Here is a 16,668-nt window from a genome sequence, read left to right on the forward strand (position 1 = left end):
TAGTGGAGTGTTTATCCTCCGGTTACTTATAATGACTAGAACTGGAGTCGTATAGATGTACGTACTTCCTCACTTCCTCGATCAACCGCTCTTCGTGCTGCTCCATCTTCGCTCGTGTTTTTAAAAATGGTGGTTGTGAAAACAAACCAAACCGGGAAAGTAGGGAAGCAGAAGTGCGTGTACAGCGGATGTAGAGTGGACCAATCAGAGCCCTCTTGTCTGCGATGCTGTCTGCGAGGCTTCTGCGGTGGTCACAATTTTTGGGAGGTGCGCGAAGAACGTCTGCGAAGGTAGGGGGGCTACGCAGACGCCATCTGCGACGCTGTCTGCGAGGACTGCGTTGTCAGCATAAATTGGCCTTTAGCCATTGACTTCATCATGGACCTCCCTCGTTCTCAAGGAAACACCACCATAATGGTAACCATCGACAGATTTTCTAAAGCACTTAAACTCATCCCATTGTCAGGCATCCCCACAGCCGCTCAAACCACAGAACTGCTGTTTCAACAAGTCTTCAGATATTATGGCTTTCCCGAGGATATAGTCAGTGACCGGGGCCCTCAATTCACTTCACAATTCTGGACTAGCTTCATGGACAGGTTGGGAGTATCGGTAAGCCTCATGTCAAGCTATCACCCTCAGTCAAATGGCCAAGTAGAGAGAGCAAATCAAGAAATCGGTTGTTTCCTAAGAATCTACTGCATGCATAACCAGGGGGACTGGGCATGCTTCCTTCCTTGGGCCAAGTATGCACAAAACTCACTCAAACACTCAGTCACCCAGTTAACACCGTTTCAGTGCATACTCGGTTACCAACCGCCCTTGTTCCCCTGGGATGACACTCCTAGCCAGGTACAAGCGGTTGACAACTGGTTCAGATGCAGTCAAGCTGTCTGGGAAGAGGTTCATCAGTGTCTTGTAACAGTTTACACCAAGTAAAAGGAGTATGTGGATAAGCATAGAGGAGAGACTCTAAACTTTTCCCCTGGTGACAGAGTTTGGGTAGCAACAAAGAACCTATGAGAACACAACACCTGTAGAAAACTTCAGCCACGTTACATCGGGCCATTCAAGGTAATACATCACATTTAATGAAGTAGCATATCATCTTGAACTTCCCCCACATAACCGAATATCTCCCACCTTCCATGTAGCACATCTAAAACCTGCTATGCCAGGACCTTTTGCCAGCAACACTCCGGCCCAGGAGCATTCCACACTCAAGCTCGAGGGAGAGCCTATGTACCAGGTAAATAAGATCCTTGACTCAAGACGAAGAGGAGGCCAAGTCGAGGACCTGATGGACTGGGAGGGATATGGACCCGAGGAACAAAGTTTGGTCAGGGCCAAGGACATCCTAGATTTCCTGTTAAAACAAGAATTTCACACCCAGCATCCCAACAAACCAGCATCCAGAGGCAGGGGTCATCCAAGAAAAAAGGTAGCTCCCAGAGGTAGCTCCTCAGGGGGGTTCTGTCAGTAAACCTGCTGAGAGTAAACAAACATGGTCACTTTGAACTACAACTCTCAAGATTCACAGCGCCCTCTGTCCTCCCTCATACTGAAAGTCAGCTGTCTCTCATTTCCTCAATTACCTGGTCACCTATTTAAGCTCCCCTAAATAACACTCCAGTGTGAAGTATCATTCTGTCTTTCCAGTTCATGCCAAGCCTTGTTTCTTCTGACTGTCTCATGTTTATTCTGACCCTTTTGCTATTTCTCTCACATTTTTGCTCTTGCCTTATCTACTCTGTGTTGTTCGCCTATCGCCTAACCCTTGCTTGTTTACCAACGCTGATTCCTGTCCCTCGCTTTGTCAGTCTGCATCCTGCTCTCCTCTGCGCATACATCTGTGCTTGCATTCTAACATAAAGTTAAACAATACTGTGTTGAAAGGATCCTCATTATGAACACCAGAAAATATTTTAATTATTATTTGTGTTTTTAGGTTTAAATATATAGACCTGTGTGTGGTTTTTTTTTTAAATATAAAAAGTAAGAACAGTCATCTTAAGGGTGTCCATGCAATATCATGCACAAGTGAATGTATTCGATGGTCAACCCAATATACTGTATTTACATGCATTTTTGCACTATTTCCCCAACTATTAGTAACAGGGTTGATTATTCTGTGGTTACACAGAATAAAAGTTTGACAATAAGGCATCATGCTGTCCACAGTGGAATTCCTCCCAATTATGTTATTTCCTCAAAATCACAAGAAAATTAAAGAACACATTTTTTAAAGGAGCGTTTTAACGTATTAGTGTTTCACTGTAGGGCGACATGGTGGTATAGTGGTTAGCACTGTCGCCTCACAGCAAGAAGGTTCTGGGTTCAAGTCCAGCAGCCGACAGGGGCCTTTCTATGTGGAGCTTGCATGTTCTCCCCGTGTCTGCATGGGTTTCCTCCAGGTGCTCTGGTTTTCCCCATAGTTCAAAGACATGCGATTAGGTTAACATGGGGCAGCCTTGGGCTGAAGTGCCCTTGAGCAAGGCACTTAACCATATGCTCCCTGGGTGCTGTAACATAGTTGTCCACTGCTCTGAGTATTTGTGTGTGTTCACGGCTTCAGATGAGTTAAATGCAGAGGTTAAATTTCACTGTGTGCTTGAGTGTACATGTGACAAATAAACTACTTCTTGAAAGTGAAGCTAACAGAGGCATAGAGTTGTTTTGAAATGTGCCGAGGGAAAAAGGAAACCTCATGTGATCAATTTTAAATCAAGTGTGTTTTCACTGAAAGTATTCCTTAAGTGTTTTAACTCATGTGTATTCAACAGTATCAGTGACTTTTGAATTGAAACATGTCAATTTAACTAGTGTATCATTCATTTCTATTGTGAGTACTTTTGTATAAGATTTTTGGACTGCACTTTGAGAAAGCAGTATCGAATGCTATACAAGATGGAAAGAACTGGATGCCATAAGAGAATTTTATTGTTTACACTGTATTGTTTGGCATGTTATTGGTTACACTTCAGCTGTATTTTGAACACTATTACTAAGAATTCAAGAACATTATTCCAAGTTTGATTGAACCTGCAGAAGAAATGTCAAGTTTCATCAAAATGCTTCTGGGTATAGAACTGGAGACATCTCTTATGGCCCTTTTCCACTACCCTTTTTCAGCTCACTTCAGCTCGCTTCAGCTCACTTCAGCCCGACACGGCTCGCGTTTCAACTACCAAAAACCAGCACGACTCAGCTCGCTTCAGCCCTGCTTAGCCCCTAAAACTCGCACCGTTTTGGAGTGGGGCTGAAGCGAGCCAAAGCGAGCCGAGTGAGGTTGGGGGTGTGAGCAGACACTCCCCTGTGCACTGGTTGGTGAGGAGGAGTGTCCTCACATGCCCACACACGACCCGCGAGCGCGCTGGGATCTGTAAACACCGCAAACCCGGAAGAAGGAGAATTACGAATTACGAGAATTTCTGAAGCCTTATGCGCCTCGCCTCATCTATACGCTCTTGTCAGTATCTGTTGGTGTTGTCGGTGACAACAAGCCACAGAACCAAGACCAGCAACACTAACGACTCCATGTCCTCCATGTTTATTGTTTACTATTCGGGTCGTGAGACTACCGCTTAAAAGCTCACTGATGTCACTGTTTGCGCTGCTTAACGACATCACCTGACGTCCACCCACTTTCGCTAACTCCACCCAATGTGTCCACCCACTTCCAGCCAGCACGGTTCAGCGCGGTTGTAGTCGAAATGCAACTCCAACAGCCCCGCTCAGCCTGACTCGGCACGGCACGGCTCAGCCCGACTCAGCCGCGTTTGTAGTGGAAAAGCGGCATTAGTCCACCAACCAATTCGTGTTGTTCTGACATATACCACTGCAGATATGTACCATGTGTTTAACTAGAGATCATGGGAGGACTGAGCACTAGCTATGTCTTTTCCCCATCATCTGTGGCTTTGGCTGCGATAAATACCCATGAACTCTTTTTTATCTGTGTCGTGACACAAATACGTGTTAAGTATAAACCAGGTTTAACAATGAAGTGCACAATATGTCATTGAAATTGTGTGATTTACATTTTTCAACAGTTTACAGATTTATTGCCAGAAAAATCTGATTTATTGAGTCAGCGTTTTTGTAGTTGTTGCCCTCCAGGGCTTAGACTAGTAAGGAACAACAAAGTTTATGTAATATCTATGCAAAGCATGACCTTATTTTGTCAGCAGTTTGTACTTTCTAGAGAAAAATGACTATGCTAATTAAAAACCTAACTTACTGGAACCACAAGTAGGCTATCGGTTCATTCATCTGCTATTCATTATTGAAAAGAGGATTATAGTGCATGAACATGTTTTAAGAAAAAAAGTCAAATTTCCAAATGAAGTCAAACAGGATAGTTTTATTGCTTCAGGAAGATGTTTATTTTAATATAATGCTGGTGTTGGATTTCACAGTACGTTGCTGCATTGCAGATTTAATTGTTGGCAATTGTCTGGGTAATCCAGTTGGTGAAAATGCAAACCTGGAGGCAGAATGATGCAGATTAATGAGGCAGATTATTTGTGTAAAAGAGACATTTGCTGTCTATGCTATAGATTGTATCTAATATTACAACAGACAGCACTTGATTTTACCTTGGTATAGACACCAGGGTGATCCTTCTCAGCACAGCCATAGCCCCAAGACACAATACCTTGCAGCTGACCATTGCACACCACAGGGCCACCAGAGTCACCCTGAATAAGGGAGAGTTAACATTTTATTGTTATTAGGCCAAAAATATAAATATGGTCCCCTTTGCTTTCCACTTTACTCTCACATTTCACTTTACCTGGCAAGAGTCTTTGCCTCCCTCCAGGTAGCCAGCACAGAACATGGCATTAGTGATCATACCAGGGTAAGAGTTGTTACAATCCCTTTCAGAGAGAATAGGGACCTCCAGACACTGCAGCTTGTTGCGATCAGCAGCTGCAAGCAAGTTTCCAAAATGAGTCAACATAAGTAAAGAGCATTCAAACAGGAATATATTATTTACAATCCAAAACACATATAGGAAGCAATTAGGAAAGAAGTTCTGAAAAATTGCTTTCGAAGCAATGAAAACCAGTCAGTGTTGCAATACTTCCACACAATGTTGTCATATCTTAATGCATTTTAGACATAAAACTCCTACTTGTAGTTTTCAATTGCATTTTAACATCAAATTGTCTTGGGCTAATGATCAAAGTGTGTACTCACTGGGGCTCATGGTGTTTCCCCATCCAGAGACCAGGCACAGGGTACCCGCAGGGGGGCAGCTCGTGGGCAGGGCCACAGGCTGCACATAGCTGTTCAGGGTAGCAGGTCAACTCAGCTTGATAAGCATTATGTCATTGTCAATGTTCCAGGAGTCATAGTTGGGATTGACGATGACACGGGAGGAGGAGATGAACTGCTCATGACCCTCATCAATGTTGAGGTAGTGTTCACCCAAACAAACCTCCACACGACTAGAGATGGGAGGGAAATGGTTCTGTGTTCAAGAGGTGTATTTTTCATCATGACTAATTCATTAATCATAACATAAATCACTTACGATTTGGAGCAGTGAGCAGCAGACACAACCCAGTTCTGATTGATCAGAGAACCACCACAGAAGTGATAGCCGGAGTTCAGAGACACTTGCCAGGGCTGGGAGTGGGGTTGGCACTCATACCCTCCAACAATCTTGTCATCCTCCAGAGCAACTGCATGCAAAAAAAAAAAAAAAAAAAAAAAAAAAAAAAAAAAAATATATATATATATATATATATATATATATCATTGTGCTCAGCATCTGTTTAAAAAAAAAGCAGCTTTATACTTACAACAAGCTCCTACAAGCAAAAGCAGGACCAGAGACTTCATGATGGCTCTTGATCACCTATGATGGGGATCTCACTTCACACTCCTATTTATGCCAAACAGTAGTCCTGTGTGGACTAATCAAAAATTGGAACTAAAAAATAATCTAAAGTCTGATAAGTGACTCTGTAAATGAATTATTATTTTTGGCCAAAAATAAATTGGTCACTCTCACTAACTGGTCAGGGTCATGGGGAAGCTGGAGCCAAGCTTGGGATTGAACTGGAAACCCTGGAACCCTTTACCTAAAGCACCTCCAAGCTACTTCCTAAAAAGAAAAATAAGGAATATTTAGTCAATTTTTCTAACTTCCTTTTTTCTTGAAAATCATTATACTTTTTTCCTTTGTTCAATAGTGTTGTTCACTCTGCTAATGTAAACAGTTCATTTCACTCATTCTAAGGGCCCATTTACACGAGGACGCTGTCGGGTAAAAACGACTAAATATTTTATCGGAAGTGCCTTTCGTCTACACGGGAACGGCGTTTCCGAGGCTGAAAAATGGAAAAAAATTGAAAACGCCTTCCAGAGTGGATAAGTTAAAAACAGCCCCAGTTGCATATCCATCTAAACTACCCAATACGCGAAACTCTGCTCGGATCTGCTCACGTCGGGTACGCGTTTACGTCATACATATGTCATATACTGTACATGCCAGCCCGGGAAGTAAGAAAGCAAGTAAAAAAGTAAGAGCATGTCTGATTACATCGATCCAACGGACCTTCAAGCTGCTCTGGCAGCTTTAATAAACGTCCAGGAGTCCTTCGAACATCTATACCGAATCTGCATATATACCGTTAATGAACAGAGGCGGGTATAGTATGCTCTTACTTTTTTACTTACTTTCTTACTTACCATAGCCAGAGTAGTCAAAGTTTTCGCGGCGCAGATGTGCAGATCAGACAAGACGGAAGACGTTGCGCATGCGTGCAGACATAGCGGAGGTCTTTCACAGCACCACCTAGCCGCCTGGCATGCACATCCGATTGAATTCCACACATTTATGCGTCACCGTATAGACGCAGATTTCTTCCTTGAAAACGGTCGTGTAGACGCGGAAAAAAGTGAGAACGAAAACGGACTTTTGCGTTTTTGTTTCAGACCGTCCCCGTGTAAAGTGGGCCTAAGGCCATGATATAACTATTCTTCCCAGAGACAATACAGTGCAAACAACAACATTAAAACCTCATAAAATTATAATTTAGATTTTTATTTAAATTAGACATAGTAATGTATTAGTGATATTAACTGATCAACTGATCATACATATATATTAGCTGGATAGTACAGTGGTAATGCTCACTGACTACGACGCAGGAGATCGGGGTTCGAATCCTGGTTGGGGCAAAACATCATCCAGTAAGGGTCCTTAGGCAAGACCCCTCATGATATATCAGCCTACCTCAGGAATGAGTGAAGACATAACTGATAGAGTCATACCGGCTTAGACGTCACCCGTCTGCGTCAGTTGCTAGGGAACCAGGGCAAACTGATGAGAAATGGGCTACTGGGCTACATCGGTGGATGAGGACAATTGCTGGAATGCAAGCAATCCCAGAGAGAGGGGATACATGCAGCGAATGTGGGACCATTGGATACTTCGAAACCCACAATCAAGGCTAAGGGATGCTACGGCAAGGGGGAGCCAGGAAGACAGGTCAGCGGGGAGATGTCATCATCATCCCCACAACCAGAGAAGGAAGATCGTGACCCAACTGGAGCCCCCGACGAATACCTTCAGAAGATCTACTAGTAGATGTGAATGCTGCTCTGAAGACAATCTCCACAAGAACCATCACTGAGACCAACAAGCTGATACACAGTACAGCAACAGTAATCATGGAGACAAGGTGCTTGGACACAAGGTGTATCTCTTCAACCGGGTGGCACAAGAGCCATAGAGGCCAGGATCTACCAGAGTAGATCAGACCCAAGATGCAGACTGTGCAAAGAAGCCTGAAACAGTCCAATAACATAACAAACAGTATCCACCATGGAAAAGACAATTAGAGGCCAAGATAAAAGCAGCACGGAGAGAAGTTAGCCAGCTAGCTGAACTACAGAAAGGGAACATGGTGAATAAAGGGGCACCCAGGAAGTACAACTCACTCTCCATACCAGAGGCACTCGAAACTGCCAAACAGCGACTAACAGCTCTGGCCACCCGGGTGAAGAGATACACCAAGGAGGGAGAGGCCAGGAGAATAAACAAGCTGTTCTCCACTGAACCAGCCAAGGTGTACTCTCAGTGGCAGGGAAACAACAACCGGTCAGACCCACCAAGAGCTGAGGTGGAAAAATATTGGAAAGACATATGGGAAAGAAAGGCATCACACAACACCGATGCCCAATGGTTAGTGGACCTAAGAGCTGACCACAGCAACCTCCCAGAACAAGAACCAGTAACCATCTCAATGGCAGACGTCCAAGAAAGAGTGTCAAAGATGAAGAGCTGGATATGATCCATACGTACTGGCTGAAGAAGCTAACTGAAGAAGCTAACTGGCTGAAGAAGCTAACTGCACTCCATGAACACCTAGCAGCACAGATGAACCAGCTGCTGAGGGATGGGACCCACCCAGAATGGCTAACCCAAGGCAGGACAGTCCTAATCATGAAGGACCCCCAGAAGGGACCCATCCCATCCAACTACCGGCCAATTACCTGTCTCTGCACAACATGGAAGGCCCTGTCAGGCATCATTGCGGCAAAAATGAGTAAGCATGTGGCTCAATACATGAGCAGGGCACAGAAAAGAATTGGCAGTAACACCAGAGGAGCCAAGCACCAGCTACTGGTTGATAGAACAGTCGCTCGAGACTGTAAGAAGAGACAGACCAACCTGTGCACTGCCTGGATTGACTACAAGAAAGCCTACAACTCAATGCCACACACATGGATACTGGAATGTCTGGAACTGTATAAGATCAACAGGAACCTAAGGACCTTCATCCAGAACTCAATGGAAATGTGGAAGACAACCCTAGAGGCCAACTCAAAACCCATTGCCCAAGTCAACATCAAGTGCGGCATATACCAAGGAGATGCGCTATCACCACTGCTGTTCTGCATAGGCCTGAACCCCCTCAGTCGGATCATCACGAAGAGCGGCTACGGGTACCGATTCCGTAGTGGGGCAACAATCAGCCACCTGCTCTACATGGATGACATCAAGCTGTATGCCAGGAACGAGCGAGAAATAGACTCGCTGATCCACACCACCTGGATCTACAGCGATGACATAGGGATGTCATTCGGATTGGACAAGTGTGGCCGGATGGTCTCAAAGAGAGGCAAGATGATCCGGACTGAGGGGATTGACCTACCAGAGGGCAACATAGGTGATATCCAAGACAGCTACAAGTACCTTGGCATCCCACAGGCTAATGGAAACCATGAAGAGGCCACAAGGAAGTCAACCACAGCCAAATACCTCCAGAGAGTAAGGCAGGTCCTGAAAAGTCAGCTGAATGGTAAGAACAAGGTCCGAGCCATCAACATGTACGCACTACCAGTCATCAGATACCCCGCTGGTATCATAAACTGGCCAAAGGAGGAGATAGAAGCCACAGATATCAAGACTAGAAAGCTCCTCACCATGCATGGAGGGTTCCACCCCAAGTCCAGCACCCTGAGACTATACACTAAGCGGAAAGAGGGAGGCCGAGGGCTAGTGAGCATCAAGACCACGGTCCAGGATGAAACATCAAAAATCCGAGAATACATCAGAAAGATGGCCCCAAAGGATGAACTGCTAAGTGAATGTCTCAGGCAGCAGAACCCTGATGAGAGTGCAGAGGAGGAGGAGGAACAGACAACCTGGAGGGACAAACCCCTACATGACATGTACCACCGTCAGATAGAGGAAGTGGCTGATATCAAGAAATCCTACCAGTGGCTGGATAATGCAGGACTGACAGACAGCACAGAGGCACTAATCATGGCAGCACAAGAACAGGCCATAAGCACAAGAGCCATAGAGGCCAGGATCTACCAGAGTAGATCAGACCCAAGATGCAGACTGTGCAAAGAAGCCCCTGAAACAGTCCAGCACATAGTAGCAGGGTGTAAGATGCTAGCTGGATCAGCGTACATGGAGAGGCACAACCAAGTGGCTGGGATAGTATACAGGAACATCTGCAACCAGTATGGAATAGAAGTACCCAAGTCCCAATGGGCCATACCACAGAAGGTGGCTGAGAACCAGGGCTTTAAACCAGAATTTTTTTCCTATTGGTTCGTTCCGAACAGAAACGGAATTTTAACGTTTCCGGTTTGGGGTTCCACCATTAAATAGACGTTCCCGAACCGGTTAGAACAAAAAAATTTCGTTCCCGGAACGGTTAATTACGTTCCCTGTCAGCTGTTTAACAAATGGCTATAAAATTATGTCTCTGTCTCATCCAGCTTAAGCCAAATGTAGGCTAATTCTATTACAACCTTCATTAAATAAGACAAGAAATAATTCAAAACAATTATTATTTCAAATGTTGGCGATTTGGATTCTCAGTATGTCTTCCCATCTACACAAACAGAAAAAGTGCCAAAAATGAAAGATAATTCGTTTAGTGTGTTACCAAAGGCTAGTCAGGCCCTATAGAGGGCTACCACATGATGTCACCGCGCCACGAGATTTCGGTAGTCGCCATATTGGAAGACCAAGTACACATCTATGCAAGTACATACATACATAAAACAAACTACACCTGAAATGTAGCCAGGGCCGGTTCTGTCCTAATCTGGACCTGGGTGCAACATCGCGCAACCCCCCCCCCAAAAAAAGGCCTAATTCAGGACAACCATCACATAACTATAACTATAAACATTTTATATCAACTATTTTAACTAAATGGGCTATAATAAATAAGCCTGCAGGCAGCCACGGCGGGCTGCCTCAGAAAAGTAACCATTCAATGAGACAACAGAAAGCCTGCAGCCACGGCGGGCTGCCTTAAAAAGTAACCATTTGTCCTACCTTAAAACTCGTTTTGCATTTTCTGCCTCCTTTTTTGTATTTTCAACCCTCCGTTTATTTTCTTTCCTTTTCTGAAAACCCGATTTGTGTCCAGACATTTTGTTCTGCTACCAACGAACTAACTCGTCAGGTCTCGTCTCTCGAGTCCGCGATGATTCCCGTGGGAAGGGCAACAACTGATACATTTTTACAAACAGCCAATAGGGAGGTTGCAACGTTCAGGCTCTTCTTTGCTCAGACACTCAGTAATTCACTTATTATCACATGGAGACGTGATAGTAGTCCACCTTCCCGCTCTCTCCATTCAGTCAGCGAACGCCACACAGGAAGTGAACCCCAGCGGGTCATAGAAACTTGCGCAGGAGAAGAATGGCTTTTTTATTTGTAGGCTACGGAAACTTTGAGGAACGAAATAAAAACCGGTATTAACTGGTTACCATTATTTTTAATAAGCGTTTCTGTTCCAGAACATAAAAAATAATAAAGTTTCTGGTTTCGTTTCTGTTCCATGTGAAATAGAAAAAGTTCCCGGTTTTCGTTTTCGTTCCTTGAACCGGTTCAAAGCCCTGCTGAGAACAACAAGGCCAAGGTTCTGTGGGACTTCAGCTTCCAGACTGACAAACAGATCCTGGCTAACCAACCGGACATAGTGGTGGTGGACAAAGAGCAGAAGAGGTTGGTGGTGATAGATGTGGTGATCCCAGCTGACGCCAACATCAGGAAGAAGGAACATGAGAAACTTGAGAAGTATCAAGGGTTGAAAGAGCAGCTGGAACGGATGTGGAAGGTCAAGGGTTGCGTGGTCCCTGTGGTAGTGGGGGCACTTGGGGCAGTAACCCCCAAACTGGGAGAGTGGCTCCAGCAAATCCCAGGAACAACATCTGAAGCCTCAGTCCAGAAGAGCGCAGTCCTAGGAACATCGAAGATACTGCGCAGAACCCTCAAACTCCCAGGCCTCTGGTAGAGGACCCGAGCTTGAGGATGACATGGATACCACCCCCCCCCCCGCCGGGGGTGAGAAGGAGATTTATTTATATATATATATATATATATATATATATATATATATATATATATATAAAACTTTTGCTTATGATTAAGATATGTGCTAAAAGGGACAGATGACAGATAATTTCAGTTCAAGAAAGTCTCTAGTTCTTCATACAACCCCGATTCCAAAAAAGTTGGGACAAAGTACAAATTGTAAATAAAAACGGAATGCAATAATTTTCAAATCTCAAAAACTGATATTGTATTCACAATAGAACATAGACAACATATCAAATGTCGAAAGTGAGACATTTTGAAATTTCATGCCAAATATTGGCTCATTTGAAATTTCATGACAGCAACACATCTCAAAAAAGTTGGGACAGGGGCAATAAGAGGCTGGAAAAGTTAAAGGTACAAAAAAGGAACAGCTGGAGGACCAAATTGCAACTCATTAGGTCAATTGGCAATAGGTCATTAACATGACTGGGTATAAAAAGAGCATCTTGGAGTGGCAGCAGCTCTCAGAAGTAAAGATGGGAAGAGGATCACCAATCCCCCTAATTCTGCGCTGACAAATAGTGGAGCAATATCAGAAAGGAGTTCGACAGTGTAAAATTGCAAAGAGTTTGAACATATCATCATCTACAGTGCATAATATCATCAAAAGATTCAGAGAATCTGGAAGAATTCTTAATATTAGTAATAGTAATTTATTAGTGTATTAACTGATCATTATCTATCTATCTATCTATCTATCTATCTATCTATCTATCTATGTAGGGTGGTTTGGGAAACCTAATGGCTGGTGTGTATATATATATCTCATCTCATCTCATTATCTCTAGCCGCTTTATCCTTCTACAGGGTCGCAGGCAAGCTGGAGCCTATCCCAGCTGACTATGGGCGAAAGGCGGGGTACACCCTGGACAAGTCGCCAGGTCATCACAGGGCTGACACATAGACACAGACAACCATTCACACTCACATTCACACCTATGGTCAATTTAGAGTCACCAGTTAACCTAACCTGCATGTCTTTGGACTGTGGGGGAAACCAGAGCACCCGGAGGAAACCCACGCGGACACGGGGAGAACATGCAAACTCCGCACAGAAAGGCCCTCGCCGGCCACGGGGCTCGAACCCAGGACCTTCTTGCTGTGAGGCGACAGCGCTAACCACTACACCACCGTGCCGCCCCATATATATATATATATATATATATATATATATGCATGTGTACAGTGGTGCTTGAAAGTTTGTGAACCCTTTAGAATTTTCTATATTTCTGCATAAATATGATCTAAAATAACATCAGATTTTCACACAAGTCCTAAAAGTAGATAAAGAGAACCCAGTTAAACAAATGAGACAAAATATTACACTTAGTCATTTATTTATTGAGGAAAATGATCCAATATTACATATCTGTGAGTGGCAAAAGTATGTGAACCTTTGCTTTCAGTATCTGGTGTGACCCCCCCTTGTGCAGCAATAACTGCAACTAAACATTTGCGGTAACTGTTGATCAGTCCTGCACAGCAGCTTGGAGGAATGTTAGCCCATTCCTCCATACAGAACAGCTTCAATTCTGGGATGTTGGTGGGTTTTCTCACATGAACTGCTCGCTTCAGGTCCTTCCACAACATTTCGATTGAATTAAGGTCAGGACTTTGACTTGGCCATTCCAAAACAAGAACTTTATTCTTCTTTAACCATTCTTTGGTAGAACAACTTGTGTGCTTAGGGTCGTTGTCTTGCTGCATGACCCACCTTCTCTTAAGATTCAGTTCATGGACAGATTTCCTGACATTTTCCTTTAGAATTTGCTGGTATAATTCAGAATTCATTGTTCCATCAATGATGGCAAGCTGTCCTGGCCCAGATGCAGCAAAACAGGCCCAAACCATGATACTACCACCACCATGTTTCACAGATGGGATAAGGGTCTTATCCTGAAATGCAGAGTTTTCCTTTCTCCCAACATAATGCTTCTCATTTAAACAAAAAAGTTCTATTTTGGTCTCATCTCTCCACAAAACATTTTTTCAATAGCCTTCTGGCTTGTCCACATGATCTTTAGCAAACTGCAGACAAGCAGCAATGTTCTTTTTGGAGAGCAGTGGCTTTCTCCTTGCAACCCTGCCATGCACACCATTGTTGTTCAGTGTTCTCCTGATGGTGGACTCATGAACATTAACATGAGCCAATGTGAGAGAGGCCTTCAGTTGCTTAGAAGTTACCCTGGGGTCCTTTGTGACCTTGCCGACTATTACACGCCTTGCTCTTGGAGTGATCTTTGTTGGTTGACCACTCCTGGGGAGGGTAACAATGGTGTTGAATTTCCTCCATTTGTACACAATTTGTCTGACTGTGGATTGGTGGAGTCCAAACTGTTTAGAGATGGTTTTGTAACCTTTTCCAGCCCAATGAGGATCAACAGTGCTTTTTCTGAGGTCCTCAGAAATCTCCTTTGCTCATGCCATGATACACTTCCACAAACATGTGTTGTGAAGATCAGACTTTGATAGATCCCTGTTCTTTAAATAAAACAGGGTGCCCACTCACATCTGATTGTCATCCCATTGATTGAAAACACCTGACTCTAATTTCACCTTCAAATTAACTGCTAATCCTAGAGGTTCACATACTTTTGCCACTCACAGATATCAGATATGTCATATTGGATCATTTTCCTCAATAAATAAATGACCAAGTATAATATTTTTGTCTCATTAGTTTAACTGGGTTCTCTTTATCTACTTTTAGGACTTGTGTGAAAATCTGTTCAGGAAAGTCTCTAGTTCTTCATACGACCCCGATTCCAAAAAAGTTGGGACAAAGTACAAATTGTAAATAAAAACGGAATGCAATAATTTACAAATCTCAAAAACTGATATTGTATTCACAATAGAACATAGACAACATATCAAATGTCGAAAGTGAGACATTTTGAAATTTCATGCCAAATATTGCCTCATTTGAAATTTCATGATAGCAACACATTTAAAAAAAGTTGGGACAGGGGCAATAAGAGGCTGGAAAAGTTAAAAGGTACAAAAAAGGAACAGCTGGAGGACCAAATTGTAACTCATTAGGTCAATTGGCAATAGATCATTAACATGACTGGGTATAGAAAGAGCATCTTGGAGTGGCAGCGGCTCTCAGAAGTAAAGATGGGAAGAGGATCATCAATCCCCCTAATTCTGCGCCGACAAATAGTGGAGCAATATCAGAAAGGAGTTCGACAGTGTAAAATTGCAAAGAGTTTGAACATATCATCTACAGTGCATATTATCATCAAAAGATTCAGAGAATCTGGAAGAATCTCTGTGCTTAAGGGTCAAGGCCGGAAAACCATACTGGGTGCCCGTGATCTTCGGGCCCTTAGATGGCACTGCATCACATACAGGCATGCTTCTGTATTGGAAATCACAAAATGGGCTCAGGAATATTTCCAGAGAACATTATCTGTGAAGACAATTCACCGTGCCATCCGCCGTTGCCAGCTAAAACTCTATAGTTCAAAGAAGAAGCCATATCTAAACATGATCCAGGAGCACAGACGTCTTTTCTGGGCCAAGGCTCATTTAAAATGGACTGTGGCAAAGTGGAAAACTGTTCTGTGGTCAGACGAATCAAAATTTGAAGTTCTTTATGGAAATCAGGGATGCCGTATCATTCAGACTAAAGAAGAGAAGGACGACCCAAGTTGTTATCAGCGCTCAGTTCAGAAGCCTGCATCTCTGATGGTGAAGGTCAGGGAATGGGCTCACGCTATCTCAAAGCAATGGCCAAGCCCTTGCTGCTGTCGCCTACTCCATGAAGGACGAAAGGATCTCTTCCTGGCGCGGCGATCCTGGGATCTGAATTACTCCTGCCACATCCCTATAATCCCACGACTATCCTCGGAACCTGCCATTTCCAACCGGCCAAGACTTCGCATCTGCAGCGGTGGGGTTAACCCCGGGAACATTCGGCTGCTGGAATACTCACACTGCTCGCAGGCAGTGACACACACCAAGGCTTAAGCGGCACTGGTCAACAGCAGATCAGTGTTAAACAAGACCTTCATACTCAATGACTTCTTCTCCCGTCATGAACTGGATTTGTTATTTCTGACTGAGACTTGGATTTCTGCCGGAGTTGGTGAGTCTTCTGCCTTCGGCGAACTGTGCCCTGCGAACTGTTCATTCATCAGCACTCCAAGGCGCGTTGGACGAGGTGGTGGAGTGGCTTTTGTTTTCAATAATGCTTTAAAAATCCAGAGGCTTTCCTTGAGCACATATTCCACTTTTGAATTGCAATGTGTGACTGTGGAGTCTAAACAAAGCCCGCTGTTGTGTGCACTAATTTATAGACCCCCCAAACCAGATAAAGACTTTATTTCAGAATTTTCATTTTTTCTACCTCAGACGGTCTCTACATATGACTGTTTATTGCTGGTGGGTGATTTCAATATTCATGTCTGCTGTCCAGATAAACCCATGGTTAAAGAGTTCTGCGATGTATTGGATGCATTTGGTTTCACTCAACATATAGACCAAGCCACTCACATACTGGGCCATACTCTTGATTTAGTTTTATCCTACAGCTTCTCTGTTGAGAATATATCAATGGACAATGCCACTTTCTCTGATCATAAGCCTATATTTTTTAACATCAGCATTCCAAATCCTGTGCAGATAGCCAAAGCCCCTGGACAGTTTTCCTGTCGCCTGAACCCTGAGACTACTGCTCAGTTTGTAGAGCATTTTTTAAGTAAGGATGTTTTTTCAACCATGTCTACAGCAGTAGCTGCCTTATGCAGTCCTGATGACTTGGTTACTTTATTTAACTCTTCCTGCTTGGGGAT

General features: G+C 43.7%; 1 protein-coding gene and 1 pseudogene across 3 annotated transcripts in view; one reads left to right on the top strand and one right to left on the bottom strand.

The window, feature by feature from the left end:
* The window catches only part of LOC132883797 (leukocyte elastase inhibitor-like), a 108,732-nt gene that overhangs the window by 62,225 nt on the left and 29,839 nt on the right, over positions 1–16,668 (top strand). The window lies entirely within an intron of this gene.
* LOC132883796 (trypsin-2-like) lies at positions 4,439–5,850 on the bottom strand (annotated as a pseudogene).

Source organism: Neoarius graeffei, chromosome 3 (genome assembly GCF_027579695.1).
Source record: "Neoarius graeffei isolate fNeoGra1 chromosome 3, fNeoGra1.pri, whole genome shotgun sequence".
Lineage (NCBI taxonomy): Eukaryota > Metazoa > Chordata > Actinopteri > Siluriformes > Ariidae > Neoarius > Neoarius graeffei.